The following is an 18,185-nucleotide window of genomic DNA, read 5'->3' on the forward strand; positions in this document are numbered from 1 at the left end:
CCACATACCCCTTCACAGTCACTCTCCATCAGTGTAGTAAGATGCTACAGAGTCACTATTTGCCTTCTCTGTGCTGCACTGTTCTCCCTGTTATCCCCCACATCATGTGTACTAAACATAATACCCCTCAATCCCCTTCTCCCTCCATCCCCACCCATCCTACCACATCCCTCCCCTTTGGTAACCACTAGTTCCTTCTTGGAGTCTCTGAGTGTGCTGCTATTTTGTTCCTTCAGTTTTGTTTCATTGTTATACTCCACAAATGAGGGAAATCACTTGGCTCTTGTCTTTCTCTGCCTGGCTTATTCCACTGAGAATAATGTCCTCAAGCTTCATCCATGTTGTTTCAAATGGTAGGATTTGTTTCTTTCTTATGGCTGAATAGTATTCCATTGTGTGTATGTACCACATCTTCTTTATTTATTCATCTACTGATGAACACAGGTTGCTTCCATATCTTGGCTACTGTAAAAAGTGCTGCAATAAACATAGGGGTGCATATGTCTTTTTGAATCTGAGAAGTTGTATTCTTTGGGTTAATTCCAAGGAGTGGGATTTCCAGGTCAAATGGTATTTCTATTTTTAGTTTTTTTAGGAACCTCCATATTGCTTTCCACAATGATTGAATTAGTTGACATTCCTACCATCAGTATAGGAGGGTTCCCCTTTCTTTGAATCCTTGCCAGCATTTGTTGTTCTTAGTCTTTTCCATGCTGGCCATCCTTACTGGTGTGAGGTGGTATTTCATTGGGGCTTTAATTTGCATTTCCCTGATGATTAGTGATGTGGAGCATCTTTTCATGTACTTTTGGTCACCTGAATTTCTTCTTTGTAGAACTGTCTCTTCATGTCTCTGCCCATTTTTAATTGGGTTATTTGCTTTGCTTTTTGCGTGTTGAGGTGTGTAAGTTCTTTATGTATTTTGGATGGTAACCCCTTGTCGGATATGTCGTTTACAAGTATATTCACCCTTACTGTAAAATGGCTTTTTGTCTGTTGATGGTGTCCTTTGCTGTACAGAAAATTTTTAGTTTGATGTATTCCCATAAGTTCATTTTTGCTTTTGTTTCCCTTGCTCAAGGAGATGCATTCAGAAAGAAGTTGCTCATGATTATATTCAGGAGATTTTGCCTGTTTTCTTTGAAGAGTTTTATGGTTTAATGACTTACATTCAGGTCTTTGATCCATTTTGAGTTTACTTTGTGTATGGGGTTAAGCAATGATCCAGTTTCATTCTCTTGCATGTAGCTGTCCAGTTTTGCCAACATCAGCTGTTGAAGAGGCTGTCATCTCCCCATTGTATATCCATGGTTCCTTTATCATATATTAATTGAGCACATATGCTTGGGTTAATATCTTGACTCTGCTCTGTTCCACTGGCCTATGGGTCTGTTCTTGTGCCAATACCAAATTGTCTTGATTACTGTGGCTTTGTAGTAGAGCTTGAAGTTAGGGGGCATAATTCCCCCTACTTTATTCTTCCTTCTCATGATTGCTTTGTCTATTCGGGGTCTTTTGTGGTTCCATATGAATTTTAGGATGATTTTCTCTAGTTCATTGAAGAATGCTGTTGGTATTTTGATAGGAATTGCATTGAATCTATAGATTGCTTTAGGCAGGATGGCCATTTTGACAGTATTAATTCTTCCTATCCATGAGCACAGGATGTCTTTCCATTTATTGGTATCTTCTTTAATTTCTCTCATGAGTGTCTTACAGTTTTCAGGGTATAGGTCTTTCACTTCCTTTGTTAAGTTTATTCCTCTGTATTTTATTCTTTTTGATGCAATCATGAATGGAATTGTTTCCCTGATATCTCTTTCTGCTAGTTAATCATTAGTATATGGGAGTGCAACAGATTTCTGTGTGTTAATTTTGTATCCTGCAACATTGCTGAATTCAGATATTTGATTTAGTAGTTTTGGGGTGGATTCTTTAGGGTTTTTTGTGGTATGTGATCTATTCTTGAAAATGTTTCATGTTCAGTTGACAAGAATGTGTGCCCTGTTGCTTTTGGGTGGAGTGTTCTATAGATGTCTGTTAGGTCCATCTGTTGTAATGTGTTGTTCAGTGCCTCTGTCTCCTTACTTATTTTCTGTCTGGTTGATCAGTCCTTTGGAGAGAGTGATGTGTTGAAGTCTCCTAAAATGAATGCATCACAATCTATTTCCCTCTTTAATTGTGTTAGTACTTGTTTCACATTTTTGAGTGCTTCTTTGTTAAGTACACAGGTATTTATAATGGTTATATCCTCTTGTTGGACTGACCCCTTTATCATTATCTAATGTTTTCTTTGTCTTGTTGCTTTGTTTTCTGAAGTCTATTTTGTCGAATACAAGTACTGCAATGCCTGCTTTTTTCTCCGTTAGTTGCATGAAATATATTTTTCCATAACTTCAGTTTTAGTCTGTGTATGTCTTTGAGTTTGAACTGAGTCTCTTGTAGGCATTATATAGATGGCTCTTATATTTTGTCCCTTCACTGACTCTATATTTTTTGATTGATGCCTGCAGAACATTTACATTTAGGGTGATTATCAATACATATGTACTTATTGCCATTGCAGGCTTTAGATTTGTGATTGCCAAAGGTTCAAGGGTAACTTTCTTTCTATCTCATAGTCTAACTTAACTCATATAATGTTATTACAAACACAATCTAAACATTAATTTTTCCCCCTCCTTTTCTTCCTCCTCCAGATTTAGAATATTAGGTGTCATAATCTGTACTCTTTGTCTATCCCTTGTCTGACTTTGGGGTAGTTGATTTAATTTTGCATTTGTTTAGTAATTAATCGTTCCACTTTCTTTACTATGGGTTTGTTTGTTCTTGTAACAGCTATTTAGCCTTAGGAACAGTGTGGAGACAGTTTGTGGAAGAAAGTAAATTCTCTCAATTTTTGCTTATCTGGAAATTGTTTATTCCTTTCTTCAAATTTAAATGATAATCTTTCTGAGTAGAGTATTGTTGGTTCAAGACCCTTCTGTTTCATTACATTAAATATATCCTGCCACTCCCTTCTGGCCTGTAACATTTTTGTTGAGAAGTCTAATGATAGCCTGATGGGTTTACCTTTGTATGTGATCTTTTTTCTCTCTATGGCTACTTTTAATATTCTGTCCTCTTCCTTGATCTTTGCCATTTCAAATATTGTATGTCCTGGTGTTATCTTCCTTGGGTCCTTTTGTTGGGAGATCTGTGCTCTTCCATGGCCTGTGTGACTTTCCTTCTCCAGATTGGGGACGTTTTCAATGATTATTTCTTCAGAGACCCTCTTTATCCCTTTTCCTCTCTCTTCGGCTGGTATCTTTATAATGTGAATATTGTTCCTTTTGTATTGGTCACATGGCTCTCTTAATATTCTTTCATTTCTAGGGATAATTTTTTCTCTCTCTGCCTCATCTTCTCTGTGTTCCTATTCTGTAATTTGTATTCCACTGAGTCTCCTGCCACTCTTGTAATCTACTTTTAAATCCTTCCATTTTATGGTTCAGTTCAGCTATTGTATTTTTCAAAGTCTCTATGTCTGTCTTGAATTGTCCCTGAGATCTTGAATATGTTTTTGTAGTTCTGTGAGCATGTTTATGATTTTTACTTTGAAACCTTTATTGAGAAGATTGGTTATCTTGGTTTCACTCTCCTCTCTGGTGTTTTAGGGATTTTGGATTGAGCAAGGTTCTTTAGACATTTCATTCCTACTTGAATCCTATGGAATGATAACTTTGTGTAATTCACTCCCTCTAGTGACCAGGATCTTTACTCTCTGGGGTGTTAATGTTGGTTGCAGGCATGTGGCACTGGTGCCTGCCAGGATGACGGAGCTCTTTCCTGATTCACGACCACAGTGTCTGCCTGAACTGCCAGGGCCAGTTGGTCAAGCATGCAGGGAGCAGCCTCTGCGTTACACCCCTTTAGCTGCTCTATTGGGTGCTGCCCTCCTGCTGACCCAGCGCCATGGCGGGGGTAGCAGGTTTGTGAGCAGGTGCTGGCCAGGAGGAAGGAGTGGCAGGCTGCTTATGGTGGTGGGGGGCCTCGAGGCTGCCTTGTCAGACGGGGATGGAGCTCTGAAAACTCCTGAAAGTTCCCATCCTGATGGGTTGAGTGTGCTGGGATTATTTTGTTTACCTATCCTTCTTCCTTAGCAGCAAACGCTGTGTAATCCTTGCCCCTTTAGCAGCCCTCTCACTGTTGGAAAGCCTTTCAGTGCATCTGCCTTTGTCTTGTCCTGTAGTGGCTGCTTTTGGGTACTTGTTCTATATAAGTGGCTGGAATCTCAGTCTGCCCAAGTGTTCCACCTGTCCCTGCTTTCCAACCCCTTTAATTTCCAGAGCACCATGCAATATGGGTTCGTGGTCCTAGAGTAGATCTTCAGGGCTGGGTATTTATCAGTCCTGGGCTTCTACATCTTCCCTCCTCCATTTCTGTTCCTCCTGCCTGTGTGCTGGGTTTGGGGAGAGGGCTTGGGTTCTGCCCAATTGTGGCTTTGCTACTTTACCCTTTTCCTTGAGGTCTTCTATTTTCCCCAGATATAATGTCTGTTGCTGTTTCCTTCTGGTCACTCTTTCAAGATTAGTTGTATTTGCTGTGTTTTCATGTTATATGTGGTTTTGGAGATTATTTCTACTTCACTTCTCATGCTATAATCTTTCCTGCTCTCCCCAAGGGTATTGTTTTTATAACCACTGAATACCATTATCGTATCAAATAAATTTAATAATATCATCTATTTCTATATTTAAATTTTCCCAGTTGTCCTAATAATTCTTTTTTGTAGTGGATTTTTTTTTGGTCCAAAAGCCAAAAAAATAATCATGCATTGCATTTGCTTGTCATTTCCTTAGTCCCCTTTAATCTAAAACAGTTTTTACTACCACTTCTTAAAAAAATTCAAGAGTCCAGTTCTGTAGAGTGTCTCATTTTCTAGATTTGTGTGATTATTTCCTTATCACTGGATTCAAGTTAAATGCCATTACCAATTTTGGTAATGGCATTGTATAAATTATGTTCCTTCCCATTTTGTCATATCAGGAGTCTCATAGTGCCAGTTTGTCCTATTGTTGGTGATGCCAACAGCGTCTGATTACTTGGTTAAGGTGATAGGTAATCTATATGATGATACTCTATAGTTTGACTCTAATAATTTATCCTTGCCCCCTTTTACTTGGAATCCTTGACTGAATTAGTGAATATGTTATCTGTTATTATCATTATTTTTAATGCTCAAATTTTCTCAAATTTGGCCAATTGAAATTGCTTTAGTGCCCTGACCACTCCATGTTTGAATACTTCCTTGCTCTTTATTACACACAATTACAGGTCACCTTGTGCTTTTACCGAGCCCTGTACTCAGCTTTTTCTCCAAGGATAACTGTTTCCTGTTAGTGAGAAATAATATATTTAGGAAGGAAGTTTACTGATACTGGAGAGTCATAACTTCTAGATTTTTTCAGTAGACAGATTTTGGAAACCATCGTCAGTCACTCCATACATCCATCTATCCATCCATCCATCCATCCACCCACCCCTACATCCATCCACAGAGTTCATACTGATATTTCAGTGTTATTTTTTAAAAATTTGTATATTTGAAGCTTTATTTACTGTATAGAAGAATATTAGAATACCACTTTAGGTCTTTAAATATATTCTAATAGTGGAAAAAATTAAAGTAGCTGGAGGTAAATAACAACTTTTCTTGGTGACTCAGGTATATAAGTTTGTTATTTAGTGAGCACTTATCTCTGTTGTTAATGTAATTTTGGGGCAATGCTGTGACAACATTGAGTCAAAAAAGCTGCCTGTCACTGAAGAGGAGCAGATTTACCCTTGGGACACATGTGCAGCTCTTCATGACGTGAGGCTTTCATTATTACAGCATTATTTTAAGGATGTAAGTAATCTTTTTTTCACATGCATTTTTTTCTGAAAAATTGGTTATTTCTCTCCAGAGTGTTATTCTACATTTTTTCTTCTACAAAATGTCATTCTAATTTGGAATCTAGACGTTTCTTAGAATAAAACTTAATGTGTGGATTGTAAGGAAATAGAAATCTTTAAAAAGTAAAAGAAATGGATTGTAAACAATAAATAAAAATTTCAGGTTATAGATGTTATACCTTTGTTTTGAACATTATTTATTATGAGGCATACAAATTCAGTTCAATGGAATGTAAATATTTATAAAAGCTTTTGATATACAAATATTTTATGATGATTTTTGCCTTCTTTTACTTTATTTAAAGATACACAGTATACTCTCATTATGATACTTCTAAAATGTAAAGTAGGGTCAGATTTAATTCATGCTTTTCTGGTTTCTTGTGAGCTTGTTTTTTTTCCCAGCTCTTTGCACCTAGGGGCTCTAGCACTCAGGCATCCTAAACCTCAGAAGATCAACTTTATTAATTTAGTAACAATAGCATTGTTAACTTCTTTGTAAAATTTCCATACCACTTCTAGTGTTTCCTGAGTAGATTATCAAATGAAGTGTTCTTTCACCTGTTTTTCTTTTGGATCTACTGTGTTTTGAATTAAGTAAACATACAATAATAAGTTGAAAAATGCTTAAAATATAAAGTGCAACATTATTTTTGGTTAGCTAATGAGATTCTTGCTCATAATACACTAAATTAATTATAAGAAACTAGTAGTACATGTGGAAGAAAGATTACTTAATCAGATAACCAGGAATTGGCCTAGTGATTAGTGATGTTAACAGTCAGAGTGGTACGGTTCAGTTGGATGGACAGAGGAGAAAAATTTTGGTGGATTCTTGAGGAGATGATGTCTCTAGTTACAGAGGTGTTGTATAGATTATAAAGAGTCCCAGATCAGAAAAAGTGGGTTGTCATTCTGATTCTTCCATTTCTTAGCAATATGAGCTAGGCTATATAAACACTCAAAGACTCAATTTCCTTATCTGTAAAATAGGGCATATAGTGGTCTTTGATGCAGTAACCCACCAGGTTAGAAATTTCTTTAGATCACTTTATATATCATAAAGGTCAGTGTAAATGTAAAGTGTTGTTTTTAATATTCAAGGTAGCCCATTTAGGAGGGCTCAGGTTAGGTTTTATAATGCAGTTTGGGTTAGGTAATGAGGATTATGCTTCCACATATTTTCAGAAGCTTTTAAATGAAATTTTCATTATTTTGAAAAAGGATGTCTTTCATACATTTGTTGCAGGTTGAGTTCATTCTCCTGAGTCCTTGTCCCCACTTGCAGGAAGAATTGAAAGGCGGAGACACAGTAGCAAAGCAGAGGGCAAGTTTTATTTGAATATACTCCAAGGGAGGAGTGGGCCAGTGTCAAGGTAGATAAAGGCCTCCATTTGTTAGGTGGGAGGCTTGTCTATTGAATTCTGGTTAGGAGGCATCTGTTTGACTGACAAGGTGGGATTATTTGATTTATAGGTCCTTTTATATAGTCACCCCTCTCAGAGAGCATTTTTAGTCTGTTGTGATCTGGTTGGGGAGGAGAGGAAGTTATCTCCCTGCAAAGCCTTTGCTGTCTCCACACGGGACCCCCTCCCTGGGCAGAGTTTGGGCGACTTCTTCTTTGAACCTTATCTTCCCCTTTTCTGGCTGCTCGTGTCTGTCTTTCCACCTAACATTCCTAACACTTTTTTCTTGATTATTCCTTTGAATTTTTGAAAGCTTATATATATTATTTTATTATTCAGACACTAACAGATATCTTCATTTTAAAGATAATTGTACAGTTGTGCTAAGTTCTGCTTTTGCAGAAATTTACTGCAACTTTCATTTAGATTTTAGTTTCCTGCCACAACACTAGTTTTAATTTTATCATTTTGAATCACTTTAGAGTAAATGAGTAAAAATGAATCCTAAAGCCAAATAGAAAAAAATAATAACTTGATTCAATCAAAATATGATCCAGACCTAGGAGTAAAATAATTTTGAGGGAAGGAGTGTTCTAATAATGGAGAGAAAAATTAGTATCCTTTTTTGCTTCAAGGATAGTTACTCATTTTTAGAAAAAAATCTCTTCTGTAGAAAGGCTCTGAACTTGTCTGATTCTCTGTTATATTTCTGCTAGTGATTGTGAGAGTCTGTCTATTCTTGTATTAATACTTTTATGTACTTTCATAATGGTTATTGTATGTATACATGGTGTGCTCCCTGGACTATATACCTCTGGACATTTAGGACCATTTCTTATATTGGTTTTATATACCATTCAGAGAGTAGCATATGCTACGTGTGTTATAAAAGCTTACTGGATTTCTTCTTGAATTCCTCTAGCATAAATTACCAGAGTTTTGTAGCCAGAGATACTGCTCAGAGCAGAAAAGAGTACAGAGCAGTACCAAAGGGCACTGGTCCTGATTATGGAATTACACTGTGTAGATTCTGCTTTCCTCTGATCAAATTTTACAAAGTTGACATGTAGAATTTTAGTCATGTAAGACTGTGAATTTATGGTCAACACTAGAAGCATTTTATATAAAAGAGGTGACGTAGTAGCAAGGCAACCTGAACTTTAGAGTCAGATAGACTTGGGTTTGAAATTGGTCTCTATCACTTATAACTGACTGATCTTGATAAACTTTTCATTCCTTTTTTGTAAACAAGGATAATACCGCAAGGTTTTAATAAATATTGAAGTTGTGAAGATGTAGTGTTAAGCAGTTAGCACAGCGGTAGTTGGGTATATCATTGAAATCTTCCTAAAATATTTGTCTCATGTTAGTAAGTGTTTTCATGCTTTCTTTGACCCTAGCAGATTTCAAATAAGAAATCTAAAGCTGCATAGACAAATGACACGCTATTTTCAGTTTTAGAAGCTAACTGCTTTAATTAAAAAGATTAATTACATTTTCATAAGACATTGTCAAAGAGAACAGCTTGTTTATTAACTGACTACCAACTATTCTAAAATGAACTAATACCAGTATCTGCTTCTATTTCAAGCAGCTCTGAAGAATAAAGCAGAGATGAACAGGTCTCCTGTTGTTTTTCTGATTTTTAACATTAAAAGCTAGCCCACCTGCTGTGAGGATTTTATTTCTGTGGCTGCACATCTTTAAATCAGCTGGGAAGGCATTTTGCACTGTGTAATAATTTCAACTTTCAGATGCATATGAAGAGTCTTGATTTAATGTTGGAACTTTGTTTACTATTGTTTAAAGATAATTTGGTCATCTTACATTACCATATGTTTCTTTTCAACATAAAAATATAATATAAAGGTTTACTCAGTTTTGATGGCTCTCAAATATTTCTTCATATGCAGTCTCATGTCAGACCTTGGGCCTAATGTTGCTCTGGCTTGGCCATGTACGTACTACAGACTCAGGGAGGTGAAGTCAAGTTCAGGCCCAAATGCTGTTTGACAGAAGCTAATGGAAAATTCAAAGAAAATCATTTTAGGAAGAAAAGTTTAAGCTTGTTTATAGGTTTAAAGGGAAGGAATTAGCAGGGAAGGAGGAGAAGAAGGCAATTAAGTTTCAAAAGGCTATATTTTTTGCTTACATAATCTTGGTATCTTTTTTGTGCATATTATATGAAACCTTTGTTAATGTTAAGATACTTTGTAGGGTTATTCTTATGAGCACATTTTTACTTTAGAAATATGTGAGGAGGGCACATCATGGAGAGCAGAAATTGGAGTCAAGGAGACCAGTTAAGGAACTTTGTTTTAAAGAACTTCCTCCCCCACAACAAATGATACAGACTTGAATGTTATAGTGGGAATGAAGAGAGGTCAAAATCTGTGGCTTGAGAACTAGTACATATAGCTGTATTAGTGTAAGGGAAGGATGTGATTATAGAAAATACCTCTTAGTTTTCTGATTTGGTGACTTAAAAAATTGTAGAGTTTTTAAACCAAAAGGAAAAGAAAGATTCATGGAGAAAATGACAAGTTTTTGACACACTGGTTTTATATTATCTGAGCGACATCAGAGTGGAGATTTCTGTTTGGCAGCTGAGTTTTTTTTGAGTTCTGGAGAGATGTAGGCTTGGAAGATAGTTAAATTTACTGATTAAATCACTCAGGGAAAATAGTTTGAAGGAGAAGGGAGTAGCACTAAGAATAAAACTTTGAGGAACATTAACATTGAAGGGGCAGGCAAAGAGTCTTAAAAGGAGGTGTAAACTAAATGGTTAAAGAAATTGGAGAAAAGTCAAGAGAGTAGCACTGTAGAAGCCAGAGGGAAATAGGCAGGCAAAGAAAGCTGTTAGTGTCAGCTGCTGTAGAGTGGGTAAATACCACGTAGACCATGTCAAATGATCAGCAGCAGTATAGTTCACACTGAACTGTGGTATAACATTGGGAGCTTGTATTTTGTGGGGTGGAGAAAGACTAATTCAAAATTTTTCTTTCATTATGTACAGAGATATTTGGAAGCTAAAACTTCATGAAGTTTCAAGTTTAAAGATACTGGCTTAGGGCTGTCAAGTCATGTGTTATGTCACAAAAATACAAAGTTCACAGTAGTATAATAAAAAAATCATTCAGAGGTTTATGTGGGTATATTTAGGTTTGTTTAAACTTCTTTAAAATTAATTGTATTTTCTTTTTTCTTTTTCTTTTTTTTTTTTTTAAGAGTTCTTGTCTCTTGGCAGTATCAGTTGGCTGGGAAAGTCGTGTTTATGTACAGACCTGTGTCCACACATTGCATATAGATTGTCAGAAATCTTACATGTAATTTTTACAAGTAAGTAGAGTGAAAAATTTCTGGTGGTATGTATCTTTCTAGGTATTAGATATTTTTACAGCAAATACATCCCATTTCCTCTTGAGTGATTTTTCACTGTTTGAACTATCCAGCCTGAGAGTTCCTTGCCTCTACAACTTCAGGGATTTCATTTTTTTACTTCACTTTAGCAACTGACTTCTGTAACTATAAGTTTAGACTTTGCTACTCTAGCTTTAAAATACTAAGTTTTAATGCCCTACCATATCCTCTTATTATATGATTATTCTTCACATTCTCATTTTTCACTCTCAAATGTTTGTTTTGCTTCTTACATGAAGCTCTCTAGTCCTTTAAACCCTTTTGCATTTTTCCTAGCATTAGCTCTTCCCTAAACTTACTTTCTTGTACTATCCCATCCTGTTCTTAATACAGGTCATTCCATCTACCTTCTTTGATTCTAGACCCAGGCAGCTAGTCCTGCTAGTAAAATTATAAAACTAGGTGAACTGGTACCTCTACAAGTTTGTACTTTCCTATAATAGTAGCTTAGACTAGGATCCTGGCCTGTACATACTACTTATCAATTCATTTGCCTGTCTTTGATCAGTTCTCTCTTCTCTTTCCTCAGCAAATATTGTAAATCTTTCCCTCCCTCATCCCAGACTCTTTGCCTAAACCCCAGGAGAGATTGTTGTCTCTCACATACTACCTCAGCTTCTTGCCTTATTTTTCTGTTCTTGATAAATGTCTCTGCATCCCAACCAAACCTTTCCTTTTTACTCGTTGAGGTAGTATTCCTTCTTCTGTTCAGGAATAATTTTTCTGCTAATGCTTTACTACTACTTTTTCCCCATCACCTCAGAGGCCTTGATCTATCAGTAGATAACCTATTTTTCTTCTGTATCTCCAGTTTCTGCCTACTCTGTCCCTTCCTTTCAGCTCATAAAGACACTCAAGTCACTGCTATTCAAAATTCCATTGCTTGACCTTTCATTCCCTTGTAGCTGCAGTCTTTCTCCTTCTCTCAGATCGTCTTCCTAACAGCATTGTCTACTCTGATCTTAGATCCCTAACTCAGAAACAGTGAATTTCTGCTTTTCCCTCCCTATTTCTTACCTCTTACATTCAGTCACTTACCAAATTCTGTTGATTCTATCTCCTAAATTTTACTTGAGTATATCATGCCTTTATTATTCCCACTTAGGCTTTTTGTATATGCCTTCATCTCTCATTTTGACTTTTGCAATTACTTTCTTACCAGTTTGTTTACTCCAAGTCTAATTTATTCACTACATTATATCTTTCTAAGATGTAAATCTCATGACATGTCATTGGCTTAAAAACCCTTTGCTGACTTCTTCCTGATACGATAAAAGTTCACTCTTCTCTGAATGACATTCACAGCACTCCATAATCTGGGCTTACCTATTGCTTTACCTTTATCTTCCATCAGCTCAGCATTAATAAACTAATTAATAGCTCACTAAGCATATTATGCATTTTTCATAATTTGTATCCAATTTGTTCACTAAACAAATATTTATTCAGTGCCTGCAGTGTTCCAGATACCATGATAGACACTGGGAATACAGCAGTGAAAAGACAGTTGCTTCATTAAAGTAGTTTAGTATGTATTACATGCGACAGAAATAAACAGTTGCAGTGTATGTGCTGAGTATTATGAAGTGTGCAAAGGGTCTTATTAGAACATCTGCCAAGTGTTGGAACATTTGATGAAGTAAGGTGCTTGAGTGATGAGAGAGAAGACTAGGGAAGTAAGTAGGAGTCATATTGTAAAGGGCCTTAAGGTCCCTGTAAAGAATTTGGACTTCAGACAGATTATTACAGAGAGCTATTAAAGAGTCTTAGGAAGAAATAAGATGTGTTCAGAAAGGCCATTGTGGCAGCTGTATAGATTGCAGGGGTTGTTGTGGGATTGCAGGAGAGTAAAAAGAATGTGGTGATATCATTTACAAGATAAGAGGTGATGGTGGCTCGGGCTTAGTCAAGGCAGTGGAGATAGTGAAGGGGTTAGAGAATTGAAATATATTTAACAGAAGAGTCTTCTGGACTTGGTGAGGGAATGCATGTGGAGCATATGAAGAAAAAGTAATTACTGTGAGAGACAATGTTTATCCTTGAAAAACTGATTAGGAAAAAGAGTCTCACATTACATAGATCATATTAGCAGTTGTATGGTTGGGAGACTGGTTAGGAGATAACCAACAAAGGGGGTAGAAAGAAAAAAGTGGATGGAAGGGCTAATGGGATTGATTAATTTGATATTTGAGGAATCTGAAGGAGTTGCATGACTTTGTTCTTTCTGAGGTAGGAAATGTAGCTTTATTCAAGTAAAAAGGGGCAAGGCTTGGGTAGGTGAAGGGACTTGACAAGTGAAGTGGTTGGAAATGTGGATTAGAGAGTACTTCAGAAGATGTAAGGGGAGATTGCCAGGCACTATTCATGGCTTAGTTGAGGATGGAAACAGGTTATAACAAGAAGTTATTTCAATTTTCTCTAACAGCACTCAGTTTGCATGCAGAATTGAAGTTATACATTGGATTAATACTGTGTGAAGGTTTTGTTAGATACATGTGATAAAAGAACATATGGATGGGGAATGAGAAGCATTGACGAGAGTTTTTGAAATGGTAGATCATGGTGTGTAGGCAGGATAGGAAAGTCCTGACAAACTGGGAGAAAAAGGAGGGACTAAAGGTGATAGTGGGAGTTGGCAATCAGAATGTAAGATGTTTGAATTTTGTATTTCCAGATATGGACAATTTGGGGTCATTGCAGGACAAGGGGATGGTTATGGTAATAGGTTCTGGAGTAGGAGGCCAAAGCTATAGAATTTGGTGAGGTCAAAATGCTGACTAAGATACAAGACTGACCACATACAGACATACATACATTCACAGGAGGATGGCAGGTCTTGGAGTGAAGAGGAAAACTGATCTAGGCACCAAAGTCTTCAGTGATTGAGGGCAATGGATTTCAGTGAAAATGAAGGAAAAGTATGGTATCGTTAAATAAAATGAGCTGCAAAGGCAGAAGAATGCAAGAGTAATCATCAGCCTGCACTGGAGATGAGAAGGGCACTCAGGTGTAGCAGATGTAGTGGAGTGAGTAATCCCTAGTTGAGAGGGCCTGTGGGGAGGCTTCAGGAAACAACTTCGTGTCAATCAAGGCAAAGAGAAGGATCTAGCCTTCTTTAAAATTAAGGCCCTATGGAAGCTTAACACAGAATGTCCTTCAGTGACCAGGATCCATGCCCCAACCTTCAAAAAACAATCTTCTTGTGTATTTTTAAAACTTAGCTCACAAGTCTCCTTCTCTGGGAAGCTTTCTCTGTTGTATTTATTACACTCTTATTAAAATATTTTTGTTTCTGTTTGCTTTTAATTTGTTGATAACTTTAAGTGAAGATGTGTCTTCCCTTTTTATGTCATCACTGCATTTGACACATGATAGGAGCTTAGTAAATGTTTGTAGAAGTTGATTTAAAAAGACATGGTGTCACATTTTTAAAGATTTGAAAAAATGTCAAAAGGTAAAAAAAATAGAATTCAGTTCTTTTTAGTCAAAGTTTTTGAGACCCAAAATATAGTCAAATAAGCACCTAGGTAAGAGTTGGGAAATCTAAGTTCATCCTGATGTCATTAACTACCTTAGTAACCATAGGCAGTGAATTCATTTTCTTTTCTTTGTATCAGTTTCTCTCATTATTTTTGTCTTGTTAGTAGTAATGCTCATATTGTAGTATTCATACATATACATTAGTGCATTACATACAAATTTTGAGATAAAGCATTTGGCTAGTGGCAAAATAAGAGACAGACTACTGGGAAAAGATTAATATAGTAGTTAGGACTACACAATAGCAATATTCTTAAATTGCAAAGTAGATGAGGGGTGGTGTCAGGCAAAAGAAAGGAACAGATGCACCAGGCAGAATTCCTGCCTTAAGTTGTCTGTTTAGTCAGCATACATTGCCGTCTCTTATGAGCAAGAGTTTCCTCCTAAGTGTGTGCACATTATATATCTGTATCAAAAATCATTTTTCTTCCTCTCCCTATCAGAATCATCTGAAGTAGAAGTATTAAATTAATTCACCTCCTATCACACTTATGTTCTGACTAATTTAACTAAATCTTCCGCCTATCAATTAAACCTAAACCCACTGCATAAAATCCAGTCAGTTTTGTTCAGCAATTAGACACCTTAACTGACACAGCACATTGTTTAGCCTTAATTTACTCTCAAATACTGTCTATCCTATATCAAAGAATATGGGTACTGGGAGAATCTTCCCAGTAGTGATTATAGACTGTGAAAACAGGGGCATGTAGTAAGAGGAAAGAGATCCACTTTAATGTGGCCTACTTCTTGAGTTATTCTTTATTTAGAATCCACATTTCAGATTGATTGCATGATGATTTGAATGTCTTATCCTGAATGAAGAGCAACTAAATAAGAGACTTTGTGTTTTTATGACATATATTAGATGTATCTTTTTTTGTGCGATTCATTTTATTTACTGTAAAAGGTAGTGGTGTCAATTTTGTTTGTGGAATGGTGTTCATGTTATATCCGTATGTTTATTTCATTTTTTAGAATGGCCAGGTTCTCCAGGGCTTCTTTCTCAGTGGACAAAGGAGAATTCACGTGTCCTCTCTATAGGCAGTTTGCTAACAGTGTCCTTCCTTGTTATCCTGGAAGCAATGTGGAAAATAACCTTTGGCAACGTCCTAGTAACAAAAGCATACAAGATCTCATAAAAGAAGTGGAGGAGCTGCGTCAACGGCCGGGAGCTTTCCCAGGAAGCATCAGTGTGAGGCCCAAATATCCTGGTCAACTCAGCTCTGCTTTTCAGCTTTCGTTTTCGTTCTGTTTCTAAATTACTGCAGAACTTTGTACATTTAGTAGAAATTGCTTTTAGGGGATTTTCTCCTCTGTTTGTGGTTATTAAAAACAAAAATAAGAGTAACAGCACAAATTATAGAACCAAAGGCATTCGAACTAAGGGATATACTTTTCCATAGTCTGAATTGTTATAGTTTTAATATGTATCTTCCAGATCATAAAATCCTATCAGCTTAGATACGGTTACACTCTTTTAAGATGTTGAAATATTTAACAACAAAGCCAAACAAATTACATATATGTATCTTGCAATGTAAAGCACAATCTAAATACATAAAAATATACCAATTAGGAACATTAGATTAAGATGATATATTTCCACACACATGCATACTTTATGTGTGGGTAATTATAGATTTACACACATGTGAGTGCATATCTTTGTATTGGAGAAATAATGGTATACTTGATTGAACCATTCACCGTAAGTCACTCAATTTTACTGTGGGATTTGGTGAAAGTGAACTCCTCTTTAATCACATCCAGTAAGATTTGTTTATTTGATTTAAATTCTTAAATATTTCACCTTCATTATAGATCTATGATATGGTCCCTGAGAGAAGTGACAGCTGTGTCTGTCCTGTGGAGTAAGTTTATGAAAGCTATGAATATTTGACTTTTGAAACAGAAATTCATTACTGAAATCTGCTCAGAAAGCTTTCTCTCCTGGCAGTTCCTCTTCTCAGTTGAAGACTCTTCTTAAGAGTGTGTGTGATTTTTTTCTTCATAAACTGAAATTTTTGTGTTAATAATAGGCTTAAAGTAAGGGATATCGATATTAGTCTTTGAAAAATGAATTCAAATGAAAGTCCAGTTTTTTATAAATATGGAAACTGTTCTAAAATATATTTTTAAAGATGTCCACTTATTTGTTTAGGATATAAATTTATGTGGTTAGTTCATGGTTGGATTATAGTGTTACCAATCACAATGTAGAATTATAATGAAAGATCTCTAAAATAAGAGAAAATGTTTCTTGATCTGTTTTACCTTTGTGGACTAAATATAGTAGATAGCTAATGTACATTTGACTTTTTAATTTCCTAGTGTGTTCATATGATAAACATTGTACTGTTAAACTATTAGAGAAAATGAATATAAATAAACTTTACATGTATGTTTGCATTTTTTGCAGTCAGAAACCAACTTAAGTAAAGAAATGGAATCTGTAATGAAAGACATCAAAAATACCACTCAGAAGAAATACAGAGACTATAGCAAGACCCCAGGCTCACCAGACAATGATTTTCTCTTTATGTATTCTGTTGCTAGGTAGGTAATAATACTATACACTTCTATATTTAGTTATTAGAAGTAATTGGTTTTATTATTTTCATTCATATTTATTTGAAGAAAGGATGCCTTTTTTAAATGTTGGTTGACATTACGGTGAGTTTTAAAACCTCCTAAAAGTATGAAAGTGTAGTCTTCCTTCATTTTCTGAAGTTTTTATTTTAATGAACTATTAGGGTAAGCTTTATTAAACATTATAAGATATGTGCAAAGAAATATATTAGTAGCATTTGAGGACACATACCTACCTCAACGCATGGGAATATTATATATACAGTGTGTTGTTAAGAAATCCCTATTGAAGTACTGCCCAAAAGTGGTAATACTTGAGAATTAAAAGATTGTAATATGCAAACCACTTTATTTTTTAAATAAAAAAATAAGTAGATCTTACTTTGTTTCATTTAACCTAGTGAAAGATCTAGTAATATCCAAAAATACTACAGGTAGTTTAGAAAATCAGGTAAGGGAGAAACGCAAGAGAACTGGCATGTTCTAAGCCTCTATTAGTAGCCAGCAGCAGGCTCAAGAAAACAGAGGTGAGAACTTTTCACTTTTCAGATCCAGTAGGATTAGTCTGATTGACTGAATATGTGTTCAGTACCTAGGAAACAGTTCCAAATAGGAATTTTAGAAAACTTAATTGAATGAGAACCATAACAAAAATGAAATTGGGGAGAAGTAGGCACAATTAAGAACTTATCAGCATTGCAGACCCCTGATATCTCTAGATACATACTTTATGTTTTGTCCAGGTACTATGTATTACATAATAGGTAAAATGTAGAGAGATAATGTGATTTGAAGTCATGCAGCAAATTACTGGCAGAATAGGACTGGAATTCAAATCTTGAATAAAGGTCTAGTTTTCTTTCAATTACTATCCTTTTTCCTCTCCTGTGTTCAGCTTTTTTATAGGTCACGTGCATGCAATTCATCATGGACATTCTCTGCCTTATTCCCGTAACAGAGGGTAACAAAAGAGTAGATGAACTATGACTATGTAGTCTTTAGAACCCAGGAAAAATGGAATCAGACTTAGGGAAATCGCAGCACGCAAGTTACAGCTCAGCATAAGGAAACATTAACTTTTGGTCTAAGAATGTGAATGCTGGATACAGATTGATGTAAAAGGATCTAATGGATGGGAATATAACTTTCCAGTCTGCCACTCCTGGACTATTGTTTTTATTTTGAATAAATAAGAACAATATTTGGGGGAAGATGTACTGGTTAATTTAATGTTTTATTTCTGGAGAGTTACCAGTTGCATACTTGGAACAAAATATACCTCATGTGAAA

At 35.8% G+C, this 18,185-nt stretch overlaps 1 pseudogene; it reads left to right on the forward strand.

The window, feature by feature from the left end:
• The first annotated feature begins 3,812 nt into the window (after positions 1–3,812).
• Positions 3,813–18,185, forward strand: part of LOC130678899 (E3 ubiquitin-protein ligase UBR3-like) — a 189,951-nt pseudogene continuing 175,578 nt past the window's right edge.

Source organism: Manis pentadactyla, chromosome 13 (genome assembly GCF_030020395.1).
Source record: "Manis pentadactyla isolate mManPen7 chromosome 13, mManPen7.hap1, whole genome shotgun sequence".
Taxonomy (NCBI): domain Eukaryota; kingdom Metazoa; phylum Chordata; class Mammalia; order Pholidota; family Manidae; genus Manis; species Manis pentadactyla.